General features: G+C 38.8%; 1 protein-coding gene across 12 annotated transcripts in view; it reads right to left on the bottom strand.

Annotated features, from left to right (window-relative positions):
* The window catches only part of HNRNPC (heterogeneous nuclear ribonucleoprotein C), a 64,257-nt gene extending 59,472 nt beyond the window's left edge, over positions 1 to 4,785 (bottom strand). For 6 of the 12 annotated variants that reach the window (XM_023724962.1, XM_023724972.1, XM_023724974.1 and 3 more), the window contains exons 1-3: positions 4,650 to 4,785; positions 3,945 to 3,990; positions 445 to 470 (exon numbers count right to left, since the gene is read on the bottom strand). The gene's annotated coding sequence lies outside the window, so the exon portion shown is untranslated. Of the gene's footprint in view, positions 1 to 444; positions 965 to 3,944; positions 3,991 to 4,649 lie in introns of all 12 variants that reach the window. The other 6 variants (XM_023724970.1, XM_004389985.2, XM_023724963.1 and 3 more) reach the window with 5 other exon arrangements.
* Between the last annotated feature and the right edge of the window lie 4,168 nt (positions 4,786 to 8,953).

The following is an 8,953-nucleotide window of genomic DNA, read 5'->3' as shown; positions in this document are numbered from 1 at the left end:
AAAAATTAAAAAAATAAAAATAAAAAAAATTAAAAATACAGACGTCCAGAGATGCTCTAAAACAGTTAAGTTAAAGATCAGGAAAAATAAGGTCACAGACTTAAACAGCCAGCAAAATTCTTGAGTGTGGGGAAGGGATAAGGGCGAGGGTGGGGTTGGGAGAGAAAAGGTTTATGTGATCAATCCACTTAAAAATACTATGCCATCACTTTCTCTCCCAAGATGCAAAACTCCAAAGTCAATCAGGAGGCCGGAGATAATCTTATGAACATTCAGAAAAACTTGTATTTTAATCCGGTTAAAAATAATCAGTGTCATTATCTTAATCATCATCATCACCATCATAAGTATTATAATAAATAATAATAGTAACTAGTAACAACAATAAAAAGGAAATCAGCGGAAAGTCAGGAAAAATGTAAAAAAAAAATTGGAATAACTTACTGTAGCTGAAGATCAAAAAAATCTCACTGTAAAAAAACAAAAATAAAAATAGCCCAGATTAGAAAAACGGGAGGTGCAAAAATGTCAAGTCAGTAAAGTTTATTTCTTTTCTCTTTCCAAAAGTAGTCTCCACAAAAACCGCAAGGGTAAAGTTCTCAGTAGCAAACAAGCAAAGCCCTTTCCACATTATCATTCAATCTTAAAAATACACGAGGAAGTAGAGAGGTCAGTTTATGAAAGGCTAAAAGGCTCCTTCCTCCTCTAACCCAACTGCTGCAGAAAAAATAGAAATAAATTTTAAAAATTACATCTTAAATCCAGGTCCCGTTTTTGGAAACAATTAAAAAAAAAAACACCTGTAAATTTGCTGTAGTGCACACCAAGTTGCATCATTATGTTTAAAATATCTTTACAAAATCAATTTTGGAATGGGAATGTGTGTGTTCTGGAAGGGTGGGGAAGGGAGGTTAAAAATCAAAGCTGAGCTCCAGTGAGTAGGGATGGGGTTCGCCTTGCTGCCCTGTGAAAGGAGAAGGGACAGATTGAGTCAGAGTTCCTCAGAAATGCTGTGCCCTAAACCCCCAAGACAGAAATATCTGTCTTTTCCATCCAACACATTTTGGTAAAGCATAACATTCCACTGGGACGGGAAAAGAGCCTCTATAAAATCATCTCCTCTACTAGTGACTGAATAATTCTTCAGCATCAGTAGGTAACTAAAATTAACTAAATAAATGACAGTATTCACTTAAAGGTTTTGAAAGAAAAGCCTCCAAAATTAAACAAAAAAAGTCTATATTCAAACATTCACCTTGGTAATCAGTTTGGAAAAGGAAATACAGGAAAATCAGGTCACTGAATAAAAATAAAGTGAGCAATGTCAAATATCAAGATTATGATGGTAAGCTGATCCATGGCTTTTAGCTTTTCTATGACAAATAAAGACTGAAAGTAAATGGTCTACCAGGAAGACTACAGATGATTCATCTTTTCTCAAAACTGATGAGATCAAACAAGACCTGGTAAGATTCTAGTTAGGGGAAAAGATTATTTTAAATAAGGAGCACATTAATCCACCGACAGAATGAAAAATCATAGATGGAGGAAAAAAGATGAACTATGACAGCTACTGAATATTTAATAAATGTCATACAACAAGTGGAAAAAATTACGGGATGGCTAAGACACTGTTATAGTCCTTACGGGATTTGTTGTATTCTTCTGTGGTCCTAGGATTTATCAAATGGTATATATAGCTAATTCCAAAGTACGACTTCTAAGAAGCTGACACATAAGACCACACTAAAATAAACATACACACGTAACTACTTCAACAGCATAAGCAAGAATTATGGGTCACTGTTCAAATAAGAATGACTGACTGCATTCAACATTAAACTATTAAATCTTATTCTACTATACAAACCTGAGTAAACTAAAAATTTAAACGGAGCTTTTTAAAGTGTTCCTTGAGTTGATTATGTATGAATGACTAAAACAACAGACAGGGTACTGTAACTCTAAAATTTTAACCGTATATTTAAAAAGGGGAGGGGAGAGCATTTAGGTATAAAATGTGATGTAAAACTATACAAATTACAGAAAAGGTATTATTTATAGAATTTTAGAAAATGTACACTGGAGTATTACTTGTTTGGGAGAGTTGGGAAAGTCAGTGTTTGGGAAGTAGAGTTATGGGGAAACATTTGGTCAGAGCCTGAACCCAGTACTCAAAATCTTGAGGTTATGTTAAGTAACTATGGCTCATTCATAAACAAATCCTTTGCACATGTGCCACAAGACAGAAGCTTAAAAAGCAGCAATATGAAAAGAAAGCATTTAAATCTTTCAATGTCAAGAAGTTAAAATGTCTCCCATGATGGTATGTTAAACTGATGAGCTACCACTTTATAAAAAAAAAAAAAAAAAAACTTTTTAGCACCTAACCCTGATGCTTTGCAATTAAGAGTATACCTAGATTACACTTTGTCAAAGTTCAGCAAGGTTTGGATCCCTTCTTCTACAAGGTATTCTCAAAATGAAGTCTGCCAACCAACTGTATGAGCATCATTATCACCTGGCACTTTAGAAATGCAAATTCTCAGACCCCACCCCAGACTCTGGTGGTGGGGCCCAACAATCTCTTTTCACCAGCTCTCCTGCAGATTGTAATGTCTGCTCACATTTGAGAACCACCGTGAAAAGTCTTAATGTTCTACGCAAAACAAGACTGACTGCTACATCATGCCCTCTAGGGATCTAATTACAAACATAAGCTATGTTTAAACTCTCTACAGAAGGAACAGCAGCAGGTATTGTGAGAATGGCACAAGCAAAGGGAACACAAAAATGCCAGAAGACTCAATCCTTCTTCCTCTGTCTAGCCCAACAAGAAAATGTTACTGTCTACCTAGTTGAGAACGCCATCTAGATTTTGTTTCAGATTTTAATTCTGTGGCCAAATACTTTCTGATGGATATTAACTCAAAGGAATTTTTGTTAGTTTGGTACATGATGATGCTAAGAAACCCTTATTTCTAATGCCTCAAGGCAAGACAAACGTCCTTCAATTAATTTCCGCTCCTAACAACCTTCCTAAAACATTAAAAATCCCTGAGACTTCATTTGCCAACAGTACTTTCACCAGATTTCCTACATTAATCAATCACTGCCCTTATTTCTGACAGTTCAGCAAAGCGATAAACTTTAGTTTAAGCCCATGTATAATATAAGTTTTTTTTTTTTTGAACAGAATGCCTTTGATCCCACACAGCCCTATTACAGGATTTTCACTATCTACATGGTAAGGAATCTTCAAATGCACAGCTATGTGGAATAAGACTACTTTTACTTTCTAACAAATAGGTTTCCTGAGAAATGAACTTCTTACCCTTTGGTATTAGTTTAAAGTGTACTTAATAGCAATACTTTTTATGAAAGTTACACACTTTGAATCAATCAATTCAGTCTTACACAAGGATAAAAAAAGATTTTCTGGGTAAGTGAATGTGATATTTAAAAAATTTATGTCATTTCTATAAACAGTAAATTTTTCAAATAATGTTTCAGCACCTAGTAGGCAAATTCAGCAAGTAGTAGGCACGATAATACTTGCTTAATAAAAAGTATTTTTAATTGTGCATTTTTGCCACAAAAGTTGAAATGGATGGGAAAATGATTACCAAAATACCCTGGAAGTCGAATTTTAAGTTTGTCATCTTAGGAAGTTACATTAACTACAAATGCAATTCTCGTAATTAAGTGTTTTTCCCAAGTGCAGTCTGGGAATTTTCAACTACTTATCAATAATCTCGGTAATGAGATTCTTACACAGATTCAACTACAATACTGTTTAGTACTAGTATTCCAGTAACTAGGTAAAACCTCTTGACTGCTCTAGTGATCAAATTCCTTACTAGTTTCATTACTGATTTAAGGAACCTGGCAACCAACACTCTTATGCCTCAGTTTCTCTATCTGAGAAAGATAGTAATACCTACCTCAAGCAAAGTTCCACTAACTTATATAGTTCAAGTCAATTGTAACCTGCAGATAAAAAGCAGTAAATCAGCTGTAATTATTACTGTTAATATGGTAATTCAATTACAACATTTTCTTTTGTAAACAGAATTGAAAATAACTATTTCAAGGTCCATCATTTGTTCAGAGTAGTAAATTAAAAAATAATCAGTAAAAAATTAAATCTGTAGTTATATTCATTACTCTTATGCCCTGCAGCACACTCCAAAATTGAAAGGATCCCGGTACAATACCGGATTGGTAACCCTCCCCCACACCACACACGCCCAATTTGCTAATTTGAGATGGAGATAACAGAAGATATCGGCACTACATCAACTTCAACTATATTAACGACCATCTTGATCTTCACATTCATAGTCTCTCTCAGGAGTCCTCAGTCGTAGAAAATGAAATGAACTCAATCGTTAACACAGAAGGAGAACGAAAAAGAAAAACGACGTTTTCTCTTCCGGTCGAGACCTAGAGGACAGAAGATTAAATCTACGCAGCGGCTAAAACCCGTAAAACTCCCTCTCGCATAAGACGTAATCCCCCAGGGCAAATGGAATAAATGGGGGCCTGGTTACTGTACCGAGAGAAGGGTTCTCTCGTCTCCTTTCCCACACCCGCTCGCGCACCTCGAAGAACCCAGGGCCTCCCCTGCTGCCGCCCCCTCCACTTACCAGGATGGGGGAGGGAGAAGAAATTCGATTATGAATCTCCTACTCCCGGGTTCTACGTGAAGAAGCCGACTGCTGCTCGAGGTCGGCAACGCGGTCGCAACCGCTCTGTCTTGGTCTCTTCACAAAATGGCCCCCGAGTCTCCTCTGCCGCGGAGGCGAAGGCCTAGCCCCCGCCCCACTGCTAGGAACCTTTTTATTGGCTGTTCCCTTTCTCGCTCCCGCTCCTAATAAGACAGTTCTACCGCTCTTCACAATTCTATCCAATCACAACTAGCAGTGGGTTAGACCAAGCAAGAGAATTTCCTCACGCTTGAGCGAAACTACTTTGTAACTGGTTAATTTTCCTGTCACTTATCGCCTGCGGAAAGCTTATTGGCCACTTGTACCGCAGGGTGGAAACTCGCCTTTGTATCGCGCACCGCTTCACATCCGGGTAGCCTGCAAGTTTGATTGGCGGTCGCAGTATCCTATCTCTGGCCCTTAGAGTGCCCAGTAAACGGCCCGCCCTGATCTCCGAATTCCCGCGGCGCGGGGGAGGAGTAGGGGTAGGGGCGTAGTCAAGTAGCGGGCGGTACGCAGGCTCCGCCTTGCGCGGCAAATCTGCCCTAGCCCCGGGCCTAGGAAAAAGGGAAAACTTCGAGTGAAGCTTCTAGCGTGTGTCGCTAAAGGGTGTTTTCTAGAGCGGTGACTAGGCTGTGGTGAAATGTGTAGAAAACTAATCAGTCCTGCTGGCCTGCAGTTTTTTCGCAACAGCAATCTCAGTACCAGATTCGAATTTCAGCTGCCTGAAGGACATCTCCACTTCTCAGCCCATCAAGCACTTGTTCAGACAACTAATACCAATACCAGTTGCCATCAAGTTGATTCTGACTCATGGCGACGCCATGCGTTGCAGTTGTGCTCCATAGGGTTTTCAAGACTGTGAGCTTTTGTAAACAGATCGCCAGGCCTTTCTTCTGTGGCATCTCTAGGTGGCTTCCAACCACCAGTCGTATGGTTAGTAGTGGAGTACTTAACAGGTTGCACCACATACCCTCCCAAACCAGCTGACTTCTTTATTCCTCTCCCATACATCAAGCAAAAGAAGTATAAAATGCTGGCCTGGAATATGGAATACTACAGCACCCAACTCTGTCCTCAACTCTTCTCTCACTCACTAATACCCTGCATGTAAACCAAATTAGGTTACCCCTCTGTCTCTTTAATAACCATCATCCTGAAATGGCCTGTCTTACACCGACCCCCTCCCGTAATTGCCTGACGCCTGACTGAATTATAGCAGCCACACACACAATGGAGTAGGACTAGGATTACTAAAACTGAGGGAATTTTGTATGTGCTGTTAGAGAAGGATCACATTCTGCTATTTGGTGGAAAAAGCAAGATGCAGAAAATTGTCCAGATAATGTGATTCTATTTGTATACATTTTGAAGGGATATATGTCTGTGTAGACGCTGTTTCATGCATTAATTCTGAATTCCAGAGAGATTTACAAGAAAGTGGCTGTTACCTTTGAGGAGAGAAGCTTTTACCTTTTTCACTGGTATCCCTTTCTATGCCATTTGAATGTTTTACCATATGCATGTATTACTTAAAGCTAGTTAGAAAATCAAAAATGAAAAGAATGGAAGAAAAAATATACTAAAATGTTAATAGTGGTTCTCTCCTGGTGGTATAATTATATGGGATTTTTTGTTTTGTTTTTTTACTTCCTTGTGCTTTTCTATATTTTCTAAATTGTCTAGTTTGAAGAAAAAAATCAAGGGAAAAACCCTACAAGTGCTTAAAACCTCAGCTCAATTGCCACATTGAAATTTATCTAAAACTACTTTACGAGGTACTGTAGTTAATTTTACACTTGTCTGTTCTTCTCCCTTTTTTAATGGCAGGTTTCAATTCTTATTCGTCTCTGTAGTCCATCTTGCTTACTACCTGCCACATGGCCTGTCATGGATTGAATTGTGCCTCCCAAAAATATCTGTGAACTTGGCTAGATCATGATTCCCAGTATTGTATGATTGTCTACCGTTTCGTCATCTAATGTGATTTCCTTATGTGTTGTAAATCCTATCACTATGATGTAATAAAATGGATTAGTGGCAGTTATATTGATGAGAGCTTCAAGATTAGATAGTATCTTAAGTCAATCTCTTTTGAGATATAAAAGAGAAAAGTGAGCAGAGAGACGTGGAGGACTTCATACCATCAAGAAAGCAGTGCCAGGAGCAGAGTGCATCCTTTGGACCTGAGGTTCCTGCGCTGAGATGCTCCCAGACCAAGGCAAGACTGATGAGAAGGACCTTCCTCCAGAGCCAACAGAGAAAGAAAGCCTTCCCTTCGAGCTGGCGCCCTGAATATGACCTTCTAGCCTACTGGACTGTGAGAGAATAACCTTCTCTTTGTTAAAGCCATCCACTTGTGGTATTTCTGTTATAGCAGCACTAGATGACTACGACATGGCCTTAAACAGAAAGTGTTTAAATATGTATTAATTAACTTTTATTTTAGAGGGAGAAATTGCTCTTTTCCCAGGACAAGCAGGTAGACTGTCCTTTCTTTGTTACATATCTTATGCAGAACTTACTCAGAGGAGCCCAGAAGCTTTGAGCCCTGATTGACAAGTAAATCGTGTGATTTGACTTAAGTAAACAAAAAATAACACTAAACATGTTTTATTACTTGTTTTTCTCAAGAAAAGTTTATAAGATGTTAATGAAAATTACCTATTTTTATTTTTTACCAGAAATCAGTTTTCTTGCATGATCTTTGTCATGACCTACTTATTAACCAGCACTGTAATTTGGTGCAGAAGTACTTAAGAGACAGCATGCATGTTTCAAGGAGTTTATCCCTATGCTGGATGGTGTGGAAATGGCAGAAACAAGAAGAATTAATAGCCAGTCCCTCCATTAACTTAGAATTTACTAGGGAGGAGAAAACAAGTGCAAAAATAGCATAGTACAAGGCAGAATGTTAGGTGCCAAGTATGATGACAAATATTCACGACTTTGGTTTTTGATGCTCTTAAACTTAGGGAGGTAAGGTAGAGAGTAGGGAGTCCCCTTAACCCCTTGTGCCGACTCTAAATACCCTTACAGTTCTAAAGTTAAATGCTCCTATTTGGTGTCTGTGTATAGTTTTCTGTACTATACTTCAGAATAGTTCCATACTCAGCAGTTCAAGGAGAGAAAAGAGGTAAGGAAACAGAAGCAGTAACTCCTTATGTTGGCCTAAAGAGAAGATAAAACAAAACTGAACTTTTGTTTTTACTTTAAGAAATAATTTTATTCAAAGAAGGCTTCATGTGGCTTAGATATATTACCAGAATAATACATACTCCCTCTCCCCACTACCAATTCCAAGCTGTTTGTCAAGAAGAAGAAAGGAAAAGCAGTAGCAGCTATGAAATGCCTCATTTACTTTTTACCTGAGTCATTAGCTGAATATTGTCCTCAATATCTATCATCCTACACAACCTCAGCCTCCCTAGTGATCTACCACATTCCACTCAACAAGTCAAATAGAGCTCGACCAGGACAATCATCATTGCCTTTGTTCTTCTACAACTTCCATCATCCAAGGATGTCATAAGCATCTTCCACTGAAGAGTAAGGAGGTGGTCTCTGATGATCCAGACAAAGGACTTAAATTAAAATTTCACAGAGCTGTCTACTTTTACCCGACACTACTTTATATTCCTTTATAGTAATTTGGAGGCTTTACTGACTATTTGGGGACATTGGTGATTCAGTGGTAGAATTCTCCCTTTCATGCAGGAAACCCAGGTTCAATTCCCAGCCAAGGCACATCCTACGCAGCCACCACCTATCTGTCAGTGGAGGCTTGCGTGTTGCTATGATGCTGAACAGGTTTTAGCGGAGCTTCCAGAATAAGACAGACCAGGAGGAAAGGCCTGGAGATCTACCCCCAAAAAATCAGCCAGTGAAAACCCTATGGATCACAACAGTCCCATCTGCAATCAATCATGGGATGGCACAGGACTGGGCAGCATTTTGTCCCGTTGTACATGGGGTCACCATGAATTGGAGACTATCTTGTTGGCAGCTAACAACAGTCTGACTGTTTGCAAGCTATCTTCTACAGACAACAATATTCTACATGAAACCATGTTGAAGGTATTACACACCACTTTCAATACCCTTACTTTTGAGTCCTATTTTGCCCTATTTAGTCTGCCTCTCATACTGATCCTGCAAACTACTGGCGTGGTACTGCTGCCATGGTAATCATCAGAAAAGATCATTTTTATTGTGTGACTCCCATGACAGAATCTTGTAATAGC

This window comes from Trichechus manatus, unplaced genomic scaffold (genome assembly GCF_000243295.1).
Source record: "Trichechus manatus latirostris isolate Lorelei unplaced genomic scaffold, TriManLat1.0 scaffold00273, whole genome shotgun sequence".
In the NCBI taxonomy this organism is placed as follows: domain Eukaryota; kingdom Metazoa; phylum Chordata; class Mammalia; order Sirenia; family Trichechidae; genus Trichechus; species Trichechus manatus.
Note: the sequence above shows the minus strand (reverse complement) of the source record. Positions and strands in the feature narration are given on the sequence as shown.